A 20,165-nucleotide genomic window follows, 5' to 3' on the forward strand; every position below is an offset into this window, starting at 1 on the left:
TGCACAGGGATACTAAATATAGTGTTGTCACGTCACAGGGGTAATGATCAAAGTGAAGTAACAGTCACAGTAATGGGATAATTCACACAGTGATGTCTCAGTAATCATGGTCAGGGATAATGCTCAAAGTGATGTCACAAAACAAAGAAGTTTAGAGTTGCCTAATGCAGTCCTAATAATTTCTCTATGATGTTAGGAGTATGCTGCTTTTGGGATAAAATGTCATGGGGCAAAAGCACCAAATAAGAAGCACAAACAAAAACACATTGGAGTCCATTAATTGATGTATGAACGCCAGTTTATTATATTTATGAACCCTCCTGCGCCACATTTTTTAGCAAATTTGTCTGTGAACTAGGATTCCACCACTTTTCTACTTAGCAACCCAAAAAGTAGCCTAAAAAAAGCACCTCTAATAGGCCACAAGAGACTGACATGAACATGTGTGTGAATCCAGCCCCTTCTGAAGTTGGCGCGATGAACAGATGATCACAGTGGGTCCGGCTTCTTAAACCCTTGGTGATCAAACGTTATGGGGAAGTTGTGGCCAGCCACACAATTCATGAATGGTCGACCACGTAACACATGGACGGGTTGGGTCCAACAGAACTGGAGCCACCGATACTAAGCAGCTCTCCGCTCTTGCTCAAGCGTGGCCATATATCTCTAATAGGGCGTGTGGACAGGGGTTGTACCGTCAGGTACCAAGCAGGTCTGATAACTTTTCCATTAGGGGAAAATGGATGGTTTTGTTACCATAAAGGGTTCAACTATTGCTCTGACTGTGTTATTGGTCATATCGGCCGTATTATCGAATATTTTACATCCATCATTATGTGGAAAACCTTCACTGTTTGATTTTATCCCGACGTTATCATCCGGAGATCTCTGTAAGATCCTGTGTGATCCTGATCTGATAATAATATCCATGTAGGAGTTCCATGCATATGAACATCTGACACAGTTTGATCGTCCTTTATAATATCTGATCAGACGATCTCTCTTTTCTCTATGTTAGATATAAGGGCCCGGCACTGTCTGATCCTGTCCAATAACGATGTGCAAGATATTATTCCCGGCAGCCTGTACTACATTGCCTCGTCCAGTCATTGAGGGGTTACTAATATGAGCTTGACGTCAGAGTCTTTAGGGATTCCATAGTCAGGGCAGGGGAAGGTGAATGTTTTGTGGCTCCTCCCTGGCTCTGTATTCAGCTCTGAATGATCCACAGATCAGAAACTACAGCTCTGCTGTGTGACAAGGAGGAGAACATTGCATGCAGCTTTTATGTGGATGTCTGCCTGAGGAACGTCACAGGTAAGGCTGGGTATATGAAGCCATGACTAGTCCAAGGCATTAGAGGTATCCGCACCATTGTATGGCAAATTGTAATCATTTATGATGCACATGATTGCTGCCCTAATGCCCACCACTACCCTGGCATGGGTCAATGACCAGCACAATGAGCTCTCCTATGGCTCTCTAGGGTCTCGATGGATTCATAGGAGGATTAGCTTTAAAGGGATGTACAATATATTATTTAAGGATCCTGGCATGCTGCACTATAAGAGAGACGGTGGGTGTAATGATACAATGTTCATCAAGGGGATTCATAGATTTCTTTGAGGTTAATGGTCCATTGTACAATAAGTAGCTGTGTGATTTTTCTATTCCAATAAATCGCTTATCGCTGTAAAGTGTTTGGGGAGATTATCTATTTAACCCAGAATTTTTCAAACGGTTCCCATATAACAATTACATATAGATGTAGCAGAGCCATATTTGTTTCATTTCTGCATAGTCAAAATAATGTAGTGATCTACCTGCAGTCCTATGAAAAATAACAGATGACACACTGTGTCGAGACATTATGTATTATGCCAAATGACAAACTGCAATCTGTTACACCGGCAAACGTAGCACTGCTGAGTTGTTCTGAGGTTTATTTTATTATTTATTTCTGTTTCAAATATAGCGCCAACATAATCTGCAGCGCTGTACAGAGGTTGTCCTTACTGTCCCCATTGGGGCTCACAATCTAAATTCCCTATTGGTATGTTTTTGGGATATCATAATGATTTTTTGCACAGGTATATAGCAAACTATGCCATCTTAAATTGGCTTTATAATGTTTTACCTATCACATATAGAAATTATTCATCTATAATGTCAGAATCAATATAGTTTAATGCCAAGCGTATTACTTGAAGCTCCTGGTGCCCAACGCAAAATATGTAATGGGCCTCTGACCTACCATGTGCAATTTATAATACTGGTGTCGTATTATGTGGCAGAGTGGCTTTTGAACCGACTCAAGCAGCAGGGCCCAGGCGTGACTGCTACCTCAGTACCCACTATAGCTACACCCCTATTTTCTGCCATACTCCTATCTTAAGACCTATATCTGTTCATCCTGATCTTCCTGGTTCACAAACTGAATCCAAGAACTACAGTGAAGACTGTCACTTAGACAGGCAGTGTAGTGTGGGAGAGAAAGTGGGGAGGGGGATTGAATGTACATGTGGAAAGCTGTGTGGCAACCATTATGAGCGCTGTAATGACTGCAATTCTTGGTTGTTACCTTTGGAAATTCAGCATGTATCCCACTATGATAACCTAGAAACAGAACAATAAAAGATTTTGCAATAAAAGACTATATACTAACGGCTATTTAGGATTAGAAAAACATGGTGGCTTTCTTCCAAAAATAGCACCACACCAGTTCACAGACTGTGTGCGATATTGCACCTTAGCCCCATTCACTTCAATGAAGCTGAACTGCGATACCTGATGCAACCTATGGTCAGGTGTGGCACTGTTTTTGGAAAAAATTTCCGTAATTTTCTAATCCTGGGCAAAGTCTCACTTACCATCAGTGTTGCTGAGACATCTTCCTGCTTTAATAAGAAAGTATTGGATATTTTTTTCTGGAGAAACCACATACTATGCAATACTATAATAATATATAGATCCAATAAAGTATTTGGGAGCGATTTCCATAAACGCAATAACACTACTTAAATCACCAGTGATCAATGATCTGTTTTGGAACACATACCCTATGAGGGACCTGTGATTTTGCAAGTGAGTGTGTGCTCAGCCTATACATATGATTACAGAGATTTTCCCACTATAGACATATAAAGGTCTGATAATTGTAAAAGGGCCTTAAGACGTTTTGATTGGACTCTGAATCAGGGGCGTAACTAGGAAACACTGGGCCCCATAGAAAACTTTTGACTGGGCCCCCCTCTCCTGAGTGCCACACACAGCCCGCACTTGTAGATAGTACCCCCCTGTAAATAGTGCCATACAGCCCCCTCCTGTAGACAGTGCTGTACAGCCCCCCCATAGACAGTGCTATGCCCCCTGTAGACAGTGCTATAAAGCCCCCCCTGTAGACAGTACTATATAGCCCCCCCTGTAGACAGTGCTATACTTTCAAATATCACAAAGAGGGACAATCGATGCAGCGCACCGGCAATTTTTTTTCTTTTAAGCCAAGCCTCTAATCCCACCCAATCCCCGCCCATACACACCCGGTTGAGCCCACACAGTATCATGCTCCCATAGCTGCCACCATACAGTATAATGCCCCATACAGTATAATGCCCACACAAATGCACCCATACAGTATACTGACCCATAGATGCCCAATACAGTATAATGCCCACACAGATGCTCCATTCATTATAATGACACACAGATGCCCCATACAGTATAATGCCCACACAGATGCCCCCATTCGGTAGAATGCCAAAACAAATTCCCCCATACAGTATAATGCCCCATAGCTGCCCCATACAGTATAATGCCACCCATAGCTGACCACCACAGTAAAATGCTCCCCATAGCTGCCCCACAGTATAATGTTCTCCATAGCTGCCCCCACACGGTATAATGCCCGCCATAGCTGCCCCACACAGTATAATGCCCCCCACAGCTGCCCCCACACAGTATAATGCCTCTCATAGCTGCCCCCAAAGTATAATGCCACCCATACAGTATAATGACCCTCATATAGTAAAATGCTCCTATAGCTGCCACCATACCAGCCCCTGTTCCCTACCCAATATAATGTCCCCATACAGTATAATGCCCCCATACAGTATAATGCTCCCCATGCAGTATAATGCTCCCCATAGCTGCCCCAACAGTATAATGCCACCCATACCATAATGCCACCCATACAATATAATGCCCCTCATATAGTAAAATGCTCCTATACAGGGCCGGACTGGCCATCTGGGAGTTCTGGCAAATGGCAGATGGGCCGGTGAACAGTGGGCCACCTGCTGGCCGCCCAAACGATCAGTGTCTCAGGCAGCATGGTACAGCATTTCTAAGGGGGCAGCACAGCAGCTAAGAACTGCTGTCCGACTGTAATAGTAGCTGTAGTCTGTGCTGCTATTACTAAAAACTCACTGTGCTACTTTAAAATCTCCCCCTGCAACCCCCCTTCCCTACTCTTCACACAACCTCCCCTCCCGCTGCTGCTACCAGTCGGGACGTGAGGGAGGGGGAGCGGAGACTGTCGACAGCACTGTGTTGGGCTGTGAGCAGGAGAAATGCTGGAGTGAAGATTCTCACCACTGAAACCAGCCGCCACCACCCCCTCCTGCACTGATTGTACCTGTCTTACAATGACTTGCCACGCCAATCAGCGCCTTTCAATGATGCTAGTGGCGCGATGACATCATGTGGGGCACCATCTACAGGGGGGCTATATGTGGGGGAACTATATACAGGGGGCACTTAATGTGGGGTACTATCTACAGGGGGCTCTATGGGGGCACTATCTACGGGGAGCAGTCTGTATGTGTGGGACACAGTGTATGGTGCTATTATAATCAGGGACACAGTGTATGGCGTGGTTATAATCAGGAAGACAGTGTATGGTGCTATTATAATCAGGGACACAGTGTATGCTGCTATTATAATTAGAGGTGTAGTGTATTGAGCTATTATATTTAGGGGTACAGTGTGTGTCACCATGAGAATTTTATCTCGATTTATAGGTGCAGAAATGTTTGAATAGTGAGTAGCTGAAGACAACTGAGCGGCAAAATCTGCAGAAATGGGTCGTGGCCGGGAGAAGTCATCATAGAGGTCTGGACCGGATGGAGAAGAATAGAGAAAAAGAAAAACTAGAATCTAAGATCGTCACTGGTGAGTCACTTAATATAAATGTTTATTCTGCCTCTAATCAGTACTGTAGTCACCGTATGATCTGCAGTGCGATGATGGGTGGTATGTTGTTTTTTTTGTGAAACAGCAACTCCCAGCATACCCTTACTATTGTTCGGTCCATGCTGGTAGCTGTAGTTTTACGCCGTACAAACCTATATGGCAGGGGTTGCACTAAATTGACCTGTATTTGTGCTGCTGCTGTATTTATGTGCTGAGCTTTGTTCTGATGCTGTATTTATGTACTGAGCTTGGTTCTGGTGCTGTATATATGTACCGAGCTTTGTTCTGGTGCTGTATATATGTACTGAGCTTGGTTCTGGCATATATATCTATTGCGCATGACTCATAAGTGTGAGTGGTGTGCATGCGCATGTGTCCTAGGTGTGAGTGGTGTCCTAGGTGTGAGTGGTGTGCGTGCGCATGTGTCCGAGGTGGGAGTGGCACGAATGCAGCATGTGTCCAGCTTCTGGGTTGCACCTGTTGCATCATGTTTCCAGGGTGTGTGTGTGTGTGTGTGTGTATATGGCTCAATATGAAATTGAAATCATACTAAGTCCCTGATTCCACACCCAAATCCCTTTCAAATCCACTAATATTCTGCATCCATTAATAGTGAATGGGCTATTTTATACCCCATTCACATGCAGCAGAAACAAGTGTGCTTCAATTTTTTTCGGTTCCGCAAAAAAATTCTCTAGAATAATGAGCATGTTCATTATTCACGAGGGAACGCAGTGGATTAATTGGAGTTGACGTCACAACATCGCGCCTGCCTGCGCCGAGACGCTCACGGCAGAGTGAATGCTGGAGCAAGGAGCCATTGCTCCAGCATTCAGGAAGCGGGACCAGCACAGTCAGCGCTGTGTGGCTACAGGGGCACTGCGGGCCCCCCAGGCTTAGGGGCCCGGTCGCGATTGCAACCCCTAGAGCTACGCCACTGTGTATTGTAGCCTATGGCAGAGCAGGTTGATACCTCCCTGCTCTGTCATAGTGTTCAATAGCATCTGCGTCTTATTGAATGTGGCGTCGCTACCGCTGTAGCAGCCATATCGGCTGCTAGCGGAGCATCCGGGCATGGGGGGGGCGTGATGGCAGCCGGTACGAGGCCCCTCATGCCGCGGGCCCCTTAGCAGCCGCTATGGCTGCTACAGCGGTAGTTACGCCACTGCTCTGAATTATAGTGAATACAAGATATGGAAACAGCTGACTGAGCGTGCAGAATAGTTATCATATCTCCTAGTCTCCGTAACACAGACGAGTCACATTATTATGACCACCTCCTACTTTCGACGTCGGCAGTGCGTAAGCCTATGAAGGAAGTGATGTGTCGTGGGCTGGCTTGGTGTGTGATACGCTGTCTGATCACATATCACTTGTTGTTGCCATTGGTAAAAGGGGCGATTTATCAGAGTTGCCAAAAGCGATGATTATTAGTTTTCGGGCCATGGGTGGCGGTATTTCTCAAACAGCGCAGTTTGTGAACTGTTCGCGTGCTGCTGTGGTGAAAGTGTGTCATGAGTGGACCCCCAGAGTATAATGCCACCACACAGTATAATGCCCTCATAGCTGCCGCCACACAGTATAATGCCCCCATAACTGCCCCCACACAGTATAATGCCCCCATTGCTGCCCCATACAGTATAATGCTCTCCATAGCTTCCCCCACACAGTATAATGCCCCCATAGCTGTCCCCACACAGCATAATGCCCCCCATAGCTGCCCCCACAGTATAATGCCACCTTGCAATATAATGCCCCTCAGATAGTAAAATGCTCCTATAGCAGCCAACATATCAGCCACGAGATAGATAGATCATCTATCTATCTATCTATCTATCTATCTATCTATCTATTTATCTATCTATCTATCTATCTATCTATCTATCTATCTATCTATCTATCTATCTATCTATCTATCTATCTATCTATCTATCTATCTATCTATCTATCTATCTCATCAGGAGCGTAGCTAAAGGCTCATGGGCCCTGGTGCAAGAATTCAGCTTGGGCCCCCCTACCCCTCCCCAACACCACCAGACCCATGCACACGCCTATGCCCATCCACATTGCCCGACAGCCCCATGGACGCCCCTACAGTATAATGCCCCCCAATAGCTACCTCCACAGTATAATGCCCCCATAGCTACCTCAACAGTATAAGGCTCCCCATAGCTGCCTCCACACAGTATAATGCCCCCACACATTATAATGTCCCCCATAGCTTTCCCCACACAGTTTAATGCCCCCATACAGTATAACGCAATTGAGGGTTTTCCACACCCAGTGGAGTTTCTCACCGAGTCATTCTCCATTAATATGCTCTCCCTGCCTTCCCTATAACACAGTCCTACCTAGTGGCCGCTTCAAATGTATGATCATATGGAATAGTTTAAAGATAATGCTGCATACGGATTCCAAAATGGCCGCGACAGCTTCTCAAGCGCTCATTGCGCATGCGCTGAATGGCTCTAATTTCTTTCCCCTCCTCTTCTCATAATCGTTGCTGCCACCCTATTTCAATATGACCGCTATGAGCCTCCGATTTTCACTGCGCATGCGCGGACATGCGCAGGAGCAGTTAGTTCTAATTTAGAGCCACGGACTTACGCTATTACACTGATAGGATGCTACTCATTAGGGGACTGACAACAGCTGGATCCACACAGGTTTTTCACCTTACATATGAACCATGCACTGATGTTGTGTATCTATAATTTGATACAATTAACTGTGTTTTTATGTATACTCTACATTGATTAATGTATATGCACTTTGTACTTTAGTTTAAGCACAAGTCACCTCACTTAACCCCTTAACCTTCAAATATTGTTCAGTACCACTTATATCACCCACTGTACCAGAGTTTGCTTCATTGACCAATCTTGAACTACTTATATATGCCTTAGATATACCTCCACATGTACTTGTGAACACATGCTTGAGAAAGTCTCTAGGTTTTTGAGCCGAAACGTTGCATTTGGGCTAATAAAGCTCTTTCTATTCTAACAACTACAACTGGATGTGCTGCCTTTTTTGTGTTTCTCTACAAGTTTGAGTGACTCAATAAGATGCTGGTAGGTGGTCTCCGGTATCTGGCGCCATGCCTGCAGTGCATCCCACATTTGCTGGCGGGTGCGTGGGGGAGGATCCATAGAGCGCACAAAAAGATCGAGGTGGTCCCACAGATGCTCCATTGGGTTCAAGTCTAGCGAATTAGGGGGCCAGGGAAGTACTTGGAAGTCTTGGTCGTGCTCTTCCAACCACTGTCTGACATTTCTAGCCATGTGACATGTCGAATTGCCTTGCTGGAAGATTCCATCTGCCCCAGGGAAGACAATCAGCATGTCTAGGTGGACGTGATCTGCAAAGATGGATTCACACCCAAATGGATTCAGAGGGCCTACCACATGGATTAGCGGGCCCAGAGAATGCCATGAAAAAATTCCCCAGACCATAACGCTGCCGCCACCAGCTTGTGTTCCTCCAGCAATGGTTGCCGGGTGTTTGTTCTCTGATGTTTCTCGCCTGATACGCCAACATCCATTCTTTCGATGAAGCAGAAAACTTAACTCTTCGAAGAAGGCAATCATCGGTGGTCCAATTCCGATACTGCCATGCAAATTGAAGCCTTTTTTTTACGATGCACCTTTGGTAGCATAGGAGCAGTGACCTTCCGTCTGCTTTGGAGCCCCATATGCAGTAGGGTTCGCTGAACTGTTTTAGACACACGTCTGGTAGTCCCCTGGTTGATTTTCATGGTGAGCTGCTCCAGTGTAGCCCTCGCGCACCTTCGTAGCCGACGTTTACCTCTCACATCCGCACGTGGTGTATCTCAGTTTCCACGTCAGTTATTTACAATGGTGCCATTTGTCCATTCACAAATTCTAAACACTTTTTGCCAAAGACCTGTACAGAATTTATTTTTAAAATATAACTTTTATTATTACTATTTAAAGCAACATTGAAAACCCACACATGGTACCAATAGTCGACATTGTAGGTGCCATTATTTGTTTTGGCTCCATCGTATGTTGGGTGGTCCTACAAAAGAAAAGGTATTGAGGGGGCCTATAGGTGTATTGCCAGTGCCAATCGAGCATATAGTATTCCCTCTATTCTGGCCTGCATTTGTCCCTATTAAAAAGGGGGTTGTTGGTATGTTTTGGATACCAGGTGTCGGTAAGGAGAGGCAGGTGGAAGAGGCTGAGGTAGAGGTGATAGAGGAGCCTCCCGGGGGCACGGTTTCCCTGACATGATAGGCCAGCCGTGGTAAAGAGGTTCTCTTTGGTGGATTTGGTTATAAATAGGGGAAGTTTGGAGCACGCCGTTCTTAGCCCCAATAAACCCCTGAAAACGCTACATGTGTCGCAAAACATGTCGGGAGGGCTGACTGTTTTTTAATATAATGCTCTGCTGATAGATAGACCAACATCATTAGACAGTGTAGGCACAGCGTACCGCAGCCGCTGGCTTAGACACATTTAGATACCTACTTACTATCAACACAGTACAATCCAGGCATCGTACCTTATAGGTTACTTACTGTCAGTTTGAATTGGCCATTTTAATAATATGTGGCTTTTCAATGTTGCTTTAAATAGTAATAATGAAAGTTATATTCAAAAAAATAATAATTTTCTGTACTGGTAGTTGGAAAATAGGGGTTTTCTCTTGCCTTTGATAAATAGTGTTTAGAATTTGTTCATGTGCCCGCCAACTACCAGGGTCTTTATAGTGCTCATTTCTCCACTCATGACACCCTTTCACCACAGCAGCAAACGAACAGTTCACATACTGCGCTGTTTGAGAAATACCGCCACCCATGGCCCGAAAGCTAATAATCATCGCTTTTGGCAACTCTGATAAATCGCCCCTTTTACCAATGGCAACAACGAGTGATATGGGATCAGACAGCGTATCCCACACATTATACACCCACCAAGTCAGCCCATGACACATCACTTCCTTCATGGGCTACGCACTGCCGACGTTCAGGAGAAAACAGCTCCGTCATTTCAGACGTAATTGCTCCTACTCGCATTTTGTGAGGTGTCATTGACGGCCGTAATTTGGAGCTGTTCTTCATTGGAATCAATGAAAAATGGCTCAAATTACGTCTCAAGAAGTGTCCTGCACTTCTTTGACGAGGCTGTTATTTTACGCGCAGTCTTTTGACAGCGAAGCGTAAAATGACAGGTCATCGGCACAGTACATCGGCAAACCCATTCAAATGAATGGGCAGATGTTTGCCAACGTATTGGAGCCGTATTTTCAGGCGTAAATCGAGGCATAATACGCCTCGTTTACGCCTGAAAATAGGTCGTGTGAACCCAGCCTTACACAGAAAAATGTCAACCGCACAGTCCAAGTTTCATAAAAATGAAGGTGCAAGCCCGCCAGGGACACGGCCACGATCTCCCAAGGTATATATTCATTCAAAAAACAGGCAGCACTGAAGAAGTTGTAGCAAAATTAGAAAAGGTGCTTTATTCCATCAATCCAAGACAGCAACGTTTCAGCTCTTCAATAGAGCATTTTTCAGCTTGAAAAAGGCTCTATTGAAGAGCTGAAACGTTGCTGTCTTGGATTGATGGAATAAAGCACCTTTTCTAATTTTGCTACAACTTCTTGAGTGCTGCCTGTTTTTTGAAAGGATAGATAGATAGATAGATAGATAGATAGATAGATAGATAGATAGATAGATAGATAGATAGATAGATAGATAGATAGATAGATAGATAGATCAATAACGGGATAAGATGCATAAATTTATGAATAAAAGGGTGAAAATTGTGCCACATGACATAATATATTTGGCACAACTCACTTGTCATGTTAGACTCATTTATATTTCCCATGCCATCCAATGGCAGGCGTTCATTTACACCAATAATTTTCGGCAAAAAATATGAAAATGTTTTAATAGCTCTTTGCCTCGCCACTTTCAGCCCTTTTCAACTCTGTCAATGACAATGTAGGCATAAAAAGTGTAAAATATCATAAATAAGGTGCAAGCCATGTACTCATTTTGCGATTCTGGAATAAAATCCCCCTCTTATGCTAAACACCAAGAAGCGTGTAAGTTGTAGTGTTGATGTATAGCTGTAGTGTCATGTTGTACCAGGTAAGACTGGAATGTGTGTGTGTGGGGGGGGCGGTCAGGACCGCATTTTTCATCCCTTACATCACAGCACTTGGAAATTCTCAGATATTGTGATTTATTTCCTATTCTGACTCATTAGTAGCCGGTAATGAGCAGCAGTCACATACAATGAGCTGTTAGTGATGTCATGTCTGAGAAGCCTGCTCTATCTGGATTCCCCTCAGCAATACAACAATGTAGTCATACTGCTAAACCTACAGGGGTTTCCTCCAGATGTCATTCATTTATTTCCCTATATATCCTCCTATGCAGATGTTGCCTAAGAAAATTTTCTATTCTGCCTTGTTTTTTATATGGCCAGGGCTTTTTATACTGTAGCCTAGGGATAAAATTCACATTTTTTAGACACAGCTTAAGACTTTATAAATATATTAAAACTTTGTATTACGAATTGTATGGAGCTGTAGTATAGCACCCATAGGCGTGGCATGCCACATTGGATGATGTACCGTGGAGGTATATTTCCCATTTTACTACCCCAACCTTTTGTGTCCTACCTCATAGTATTAGGTCCTTTATAAAGGTAAATATATATATATATATATATATATAGACTACCGTTCAAAAGTTATATTCTTGTTCTTAGAAATGAACGCTATTCCATGCGAGAAATTGCCAAGAAACTGAAGATTTCCTACAACGGTGTGTACTACTCCCTTCAGAGGACAGCACACACAGGCTCTAACCAGAGTAGAAAGAGAAGTGGGAGGCCCCGCTGCACAACTGAGCAACAAGACAAGTACATTAGAGTCTCTAGTTTGAGAAATAGATCCTCACAGGTCCTCAACTGGCAGCTTCATTAAATAGTACCCGCAAAACGCCAGTGTCAACGTCTACAGTGAAGAGGCGACTCCAAAATGCTGGCTTTCAGGGCAGAGTGGCAAAGAAAAAGCCATATCTGAGACTGGCTAATAAAAGGAAAAGATTAATATGGGCAAAAGCACACAGACATTGGACAGAGGAAGATTGGAAAAAAGTGTTATGGACAGACGAATCGAAGTTTGAGGTGTTTGGATCACACAGAAGAACATTTGTGAGACGCAGAACAACTGAAAAGATGCTGGAAGAGTGCCTGACGCCATCTGTCAAGCCTGGTGGAGGTAATGTGATGGTCTGGGGTTGCTTTGGTGCTGGTAAAGTGGGAGATTTGTACAAGGTAAAAGGGATTTTGAATAAGGAAGGCTATCACTCCATTTTGCAACGCCCTGCCATACCCTGTGGACAGCGCTTGATTGGAGCCAATTTCCTCCTACAACAGGACAATGACCCAAAGCACACCTCCAAATGATGCAAGAACTATTTAGGGAAGAAGCAGGCAGCTGGTATTCTATCTGTAATGGAGTGGCCAGCGCAGTCACCAGATCTCAACCCCATAGAGCTGTTGTGGGAGCAGCTTGACCGTATGGTACGCAAGAAGTGCCCATCAAGCCAATCCAACTTGTGGGAGGGGCTTCTGGAAGCATGGGGTGAAATTTCTCCTGATTACCTCAGCAAATTAACAGCTAGAATGCCAAAGGTCTGCAACGCTGTATTTGCCGCAAATGGAGCATTCCAAGACGAAAGCAAAGTTTGAAGGAGAAAATTATTATTTCAAATAAAAATCATTATTTCTAACCTTGTCAATGTCTTGACTATATTTTCTAGTCATTTTGCAACTCATTTGATAAATATAAGTGTGAGTTTTCATGGAACACAAAATTGTCTGGGTGACCCCAAACTTTTGAACGGTAGTGTATATATATATATATATATATATATATATATATATATATATATATATATATATATATATATATATATATATATTATATATATATATATTATATATATCTATCTATCTAAGAGAATACATTAAGGAAATGCTCAAATTCCTAGTATACCATATTAGGTCATATGGACATCATAGAGGGGGCTCCCCCGCTCAGGAGCCCCTTCTAGGAGCCATAGCGGAGTCCTGCTAACAAGCAGCAGCTCTCACTCTGGCGGACTTGAGCTATGTTTTACATGGAAAAACATCATCTAAATGGCCCTTGTGTGTTACTACGTTTCCCCTGCAGTGGCCTGTGTCTCAAATACAAAAGGGGTTTTCTATGATGGAAGTCCTTTGTATATGGTTATTTTAAGTAAGTGGTACATTTGGCATATGGTCCCTAGTAGAAATTAATTAATTCTATTCTCCATAGGGTCTACAAGATGCAAATCATTCTGTGAATCCTGAAGCGGGAGAATTGATTCTACCTTCTCTATAGTTCAGGAGTAACGTAAATAGAAGATGGGGGGGGGGGGCGTATAAATAGTAGCAATTAGGCTAACCCTACATTTGAGATAGCTGTCAGCCAAACAATCTTTTGGTAAGCCAGCTATTCCTCCTGACTCCCCCACACACATGCACGCTCGACCATCAGGGGAGAGTCAGGATGCCACTATACACATTAGATCTCTGTCCACCAACCTACTCGCGCTCTACGTTCTGCTAACGACCTTAGATTAAAATTCTCCATAATCCGAACCTCCCACTCCCGTCTCCAAGATCTTTCTCGTGCTGCACCCGTCCTCTGGAATGCGCTACCCCAGACAATCAGCTTAATTCCCAATATCCACAGTTTTAAACGTGCCCTGAAAACTCATATATTTAGACTGGCCTATAACATTCCCTAATCTGACTCCTTTCCATGGCCCCCCTTTTAGACTAGTCATTAGAATAAGATTCCCTCACACTCCTTCTCTTCCTGTCCGTCATACACGGATACTGGCTGGTGACCGGCTCATGCAGCTTTATGTGTATTACCCCATGTGTATAAAAATGGCTGGACCATTGTACTGAACAAACACTGTTACACTTTGTGTCTCCCTTATTTCCTCATAGATTGTAAGCTCTTGCGAGCAGGGTCCTCACTCCTCAGGTTTGAATTGTAAATTAACTTTATCACTATGTAATGTCTGATATTGTTTGTTTCATGTTCCCTCTAAAGTGCTGCGTAATATGTTGGCGCTATATAAATAAAGATTATTATTATTATTATTATTAGATGGTCGGCCGGTTCTGACAAACTCTACGGGTTCGTCCGGCATACATCTAATGTGTATGGCCAGCTTTAGGCTCCTTTCTCATGCTACTTGAGATCACCACACTCCTAACCAACCATAACAGAAGGTCCTGGGGCCCCCATCTAATTTCCATTTTTGGGATGAGACCAACCTAAAATGGGTCCTTCTGACCAGGGACCCCATATTAGCCGCTTGGGTTTACGTTCCATAGTAAAGTGTTACTTCAATAAAGCGCAAATCTCAACCTATGTTCTCATTAGAAGCCAACTCAGAAACACATTGGAGGCCGTCAGGTAGATCCAACCATTTTCAATGGGATCTGTTGATCTAATGTGGGCTGCTAAGAAACTTTCAGGTTTCCACTCTAGCCATGTTTGATTTTGAAGACCAATCCTATTGTTTCCTCTGTAGGGAATAACATACACGTTCGGCCAAATGATCAGGGATATATTTTTCACCATAAACAAACTTTAATCTAGAAGTATCTGTATGGCCAGCTTTATGTTTTTGAATCTGACAGTCCAAATTTGCAAACTTTTCTATTGAACAGCTGCAGTGCATTAATAATGGGTACTATAATAGAGTTTGTGGGATTTGGGGAAATGCTTAGCTCTAGTGAACAGGGGGAAGGTATGGAAACCCCTAATGTGCCAGCCCAACCGGAAGTATCCAAGTTTACAGCATTCAGATATAGACTTAGGCGAAAAAAGTAAGTTGTATGTTTCTGTAGGTCCAATAGTGAATATTACATGTGTCCCATAATAATAAAAATCTACCCATCTACTAAATTACAATTTATTGTTTACATAAAAAATTGTACAACATAGTGTGGTCCAACTTGTAGTCAGGTAATGGCCTGGAGTCTAAAAGGTGACAACTGCAGGATAAAATGGGGCTCTTAGGTCCCAATGCAAAATCTGTAATAATGCCCCCCACCTACCATGTGCCATTTAAAATACCGGTGTCTTCTTATGTAGCAGAGGAGTTTTTGGGCCCCTCTGGCGCCAGGGCCTGGGTGCGATTGCTACCGCTACACCCCCTATATCTACGCACTGTTTTGAAGTTTCCTATAGATACTTTACTGCAGAGCATCTGGATCACGCACAAAAACATTTGGGATAATAATGAAAAATAATCCCAACTATTACATGGATGTGGATTGTATCCTTGTATACATGCTACTTGACATATTGAAAAATAGCGTGCATTCATAAAAACAACAGAAAATTCCTGTTTTACTAGACCAAGCACAATAATATCAAATACATAAACAAACACTTCCTGCTTCCTACGAGAGCAGGACATACCACAGATTTCCAGCAGATCAGTGTAGGAACCTTCCTATAAACACACAAGTCTCTCTGAATATTCTGCGTCTCTTATGATGAACTTCTGGAGGTGCAAGGGTTAATAGGAACACTGGTTTTAGGGAAACTGGACTATGAGAAGTGGGTGAACTCTCACCTCAGACCCCCTACCAGCTCCATCATGGTCTGATATGGAGGATGCAGCAGATGCAAGTTGCTAGGAACATTAACCTTTTCACTGCTAGCCTATAAATACTATATTTTACACTATGGACAGTTAGAGATATAGATATATAGACGTCGCTACCGGATAACATCTTATGGTGCCATATAAGAGGAGTATTCTCTACTAATACAGCAATGCATTGTATATGTGGTGCTGGTCGGTGACCAATTATTTATAAGACAGTTGAATATGTCTTAAGGACCACACCCAGTACCGTGCAAAAGTTTTAGGCAGTTGTGGAAAAATGTAGAAAAGTTAGAATGCTTTCTAAAATAGAAGTGTTAATAGGTTTTTTTTTCTATCAATTAACAAAATGCAAAGTGAATGAACAGAAGAAAAGTCTAAATAAAATCAATATTTGGTGTGACCACCCTTTGCCTTCAAAGCAGCGTCAATTCTTCTAGCTACACTTGCACACAGTTTTTGAAGGAACTCGACAGGGAGGTTGTTTCAAACATCTTGGAGAACTAACCACAGATCTCCTGTGGATGTCGCTTCCTCAAATCCTTCTGTCTCCTCATGTAATCCCAGACAGACTCGATGGTGTTGAGATCCGGACTCTGTGGAAGCCATTTCATCACTTCCAGGGCTCCTTGTTCATCTTTACGTTGAATGACATTGGCTGTATGTTTGGGGTCTTTGTCTTGCTGCAGTCCCTGATGGTATTGTATGATGGAAAAGTATCTGCCTGTATTTCTCAGCATTGAGGAAGACACCATTAATTCTGACCAAATCCACAACTCCATTTGCTGAAATGCAGCCCCAAACTTGCAAGGAACCCCCATTATGCTTCACTGTTGCCTGCAGACACTCATTATTGTACTGCTCTTCAGGCCTTCGGCAAACAAACTGCCTCCTGCTACAGCCAAATATTTCACATTGTGACTCATCAGTCCAGAGCATCTGCTGCCATTTTTCTGCACTCCAGTTCCTATGTTTTTGTGCATAGTTTTGTCGTTTGGCCTTGTTTCCACGTCAAAGTTATGGCTTTTTGGCCGCAATTCCTCCATCAAGACCACTTCTGGCCAGTCTTCTCCAAACATTACAGTAGATGGGTGTACCTGGGTCACACTGGTTTCTGCCAATTCTGAGCTGATGGCACTGGTGGACATCTTCCAATTTCGAAGGGAAGTAAGCATGATGTGTCTTTGATCTGCTTCACTAAGATTCCTTGGCCGACTACTGCCTCTAAGTTGTCTGTTTTTTTGTGCTTTTTCAAAAGAGCTTGAACAGCACATCTTGAAACCCCAGCCTGCTTTGAAATCTTTGCCTGGGAGAGACCTTGCTGATGTAGTATAACTACTTAGTGTCTTGTTGCTGTGCTCAGTCTTACCATGGCGGACCTGTGACATGAAACTGTCTACCACAACCTCACCTTTGTAGCATAGCTTGGCTGTTTCTCACCCAGATTTAAGCCTCCTACACAGCTGTTTCTGTTACAGTTAATGACTGTGTTTCAATCTACATATGAAAATGATAATTATTATCGCCTTTTTGGTATAATTGGTTAATCATACACCTGACTATAATTCTACAAAATCCATGACTTTGTGCAAGTGTACCTAGAAGAATTGTTGCTGTTTTGAAGGCAAAGTGTGGTCACACCAAATATTGATTTGATTTAGATTTCTCTTCTGTTCATTCACTTTGTATTTTGTTAATTTATAAAAATAACTATTAACACTTCTATTTTTGAAAGCATTTTTATTTTGCAGCATTTTTCCACAACTGCCTAAAACTTTTTCACAGTACTGTATGTATGGGAGAAATTGTGCTTACTCCTAGCTCATACGTATGGATGGAATATGTACATTCTGTAGATCACTATGGATGTATCCCATGTATAGACATGGATTGTCCACCCTTCCCTTCAACCATGGTCCCTGAATTTATCCAAAAACAGAGGGGGCAATTATTAAGCCATTTGTGGCAGGTTTTTTTTTTGGCGTAAATAGTCACAAATGATGGCACACGTGTGTAATTTGTGACTTTTCTCTCCTCGTGCTACTTTTAAAAAGTGGCAAGTGGGTGGGGTTAACTGGGAGGGGATGGGCCAGCAAGTTTCCATCTGATTTATCATTTTTAAAGACAGAAAACGTTGCTCGTCCACTGCGCTTTCCAATCAGGGATCATGGGAGCCTCATTCCCATGATCGCTGGAGGTTCCAGCGGTCAGATCCACGATGGGACAACCCCTACCAATTTCATTTAATATTGTAATATAGAGCACTTAAGGGTATGTTCACACGGCCTATTTACGGACGTAATTCGTGCGTTTTTGCCCCGAATTACGTCTGAAAATAGCGCCTCAATAGCGCTGACAAACATCTGCCCATTGAAAGCAATGAGCAGACGTTTGTCTGTTGACACGAGGCGTGTATTTACGCGCCGCTGTCAAATGACGGCGCGTAAATAGACGCCCGCGTCAAAGAAGTGACCTGTCACTTCTTTGGCCGTAATTGGAGCCGTTATTCATTGACTCCAATGAATAGCAGCGCTAATTACGGCCGTAATGGACACGGCGTTCAAGCGCCTGCACATGCCGGTACGGCTGATATTACGGCGATGTTTTCAGGCTGAAACATCCCCGTAATTTCAGCCGTAACGGACGCCCTCGTGTGCACATACCCTAAAAGTGCACTTCTGTTATGCTTTCCTTTCGCTTCTTCTGGATAAACACAACATTAACATAACCAGAGGCGTAACTATAGGGGGTGCAGATGTTGCTGTTGCACCTGTTGCCTGAAGTGGCCCAAAATGTCCCTCTATCTCATATGAGAAAACCAGTATTATAAATGGCACATAATAGATGGCTCCGTTACAGTACTTGAATTGGGGCCCAGGAGCTTCAAGTTACCCCTCTGAACATAACAGACTGAACCTGGTTGACTTTAACCTTACCAAGTACGTAACTATCTCTGAGGTAATTTGTAGCATCTGCAACAAAATGTTGGTCATTGTGACAAATAACGACTCATGCGCAAATGGTGATCATCAATCAATCTGTTTTCAGTCCAGTGTGATTGTGACCTGTGTACTGGCCCAACCAAATTGACTAATTATATCTGCAAATGAAAATAATTGGCAGAATGACAGCATTCTCACTTCATCAAAGAATCTGAGTAATGTGTAAATCAATCTTCTAGTTAACAGGGGGAAGATATAAATGTGTGTTAATGTCTGTAGATGTGGAAATAAAGAAACAGAGTTTCTGTAGTTTGATATTTACAGGAATGGGAATTTGTAAAGTTCTTTTTACTTGAAGCAGATCTGTCACCATACTATACTGTCCTGTTTAACCCCTTAGGCCCCATGCACACGACCGTAGAATTCGTCTGTAATTACAGACCGTAATTATGGTCCGTAATTACGGACCCATTCACTTCTATTGCCCACGACACCTTCCCGTATGCTTATAATAAATTAGCATACTCCTGTATACTAATACATTACACTGTGTCACTTTCACAGAGGCTGCTGTTAGGGCAGCACATAGTGTGCCCTAACAGCAAGCATACTGAACAGACAGCCCTGGGGTCCTTTCTGGGTTCCCAGGACTGACTGCAGAGGGTTCCCCCAATCTCCAATAGCATAACCCAGTGGCCGAACCCCCGCCGATCAGATATTTATCACCTGTGGATAGGTGATAAATAATGATTATGAGAAAGCCCCTTTAAGTAGGCCATGGGGACCTGCATTTAGTCACCTCTCCTCATTCCAAAAACTCCTGCACTGAGTTAGGATTCCTAATGTAACAGCCCATATAAATCCCATTTTTTCAATGGAAGGCAATGCCCAGGGGTCCTAGCTCATGGACCCCACTTATTTCATCTGGCGTGCTTTTAAATGGTATATTTTGTGATTGGGTTAGTCATAGATTTCTAAGTATCATGAAAGCATGAGCAAATGCACAAGATTGATAGGTTCAGTGGTTGAAGGTTATCTGCCCTGTAATAATTCATAGATACAATATGTCACCTTAATATTATTTACTACATGCTTAGGAAGATTGTGGTTCTCCAGCTGTCATTGAATTCTAGATATCAGATGGCGTGTAGGGTATGCTCGGACTTCAGTTTCAACAAAATCTTGGTACCATTACAAATTCTGCTCCAAGATTAAATCATTGAAATGAGCTGTTGTTTAATAGAATCAATTATGATATTGGAGATGTTTAATACAATATATTATGGAGGTAGGTCAGTTATCTAGAACATCAGATACAATATAAT

At 43.1% G+C, this 20,165-nt stretch overlaps 1 protein-coding gene across 1 annotated transcript in view; it reads left to right on the forward strand.

The window, feature by feature from the left end:
* Window positions 1-1,168: 1,168 nt before the first annotated feature.
* LOC142659675 (cdc42 effector protein 2-like) overlaps window positions 1,169-20,165 on the forward strand; it is a 32,779-nt gene continuing 13,782 nt past the window's right edge. The window contains exon 1 of the mRNA XM_075836056.1: window positions 1,169-1,317. The gene's annotated coding sequence lies outside the window, so the exon portion shown is untranslated. The remainder of the gene's footprint in view (window positions 1,318-20,165) is intronic.

Source organism: Rhinoderma darwinii, chromosome 8, assembly GCF_050947455.1.
Source record: "Rhinoderma darwinii isolate aRhiDar2 chromosome 8, aRhiDar2.hap1, whole genome shotgun sequence".
In the NCBI taxonomy this organism is placed as follows: domain Eukaryota; kingdom Metazoa; phylum Chordata; class Amphibia; order Anura; family Rhinodermatidae; genus Rhinoderma; species Rhinoderma darwinii.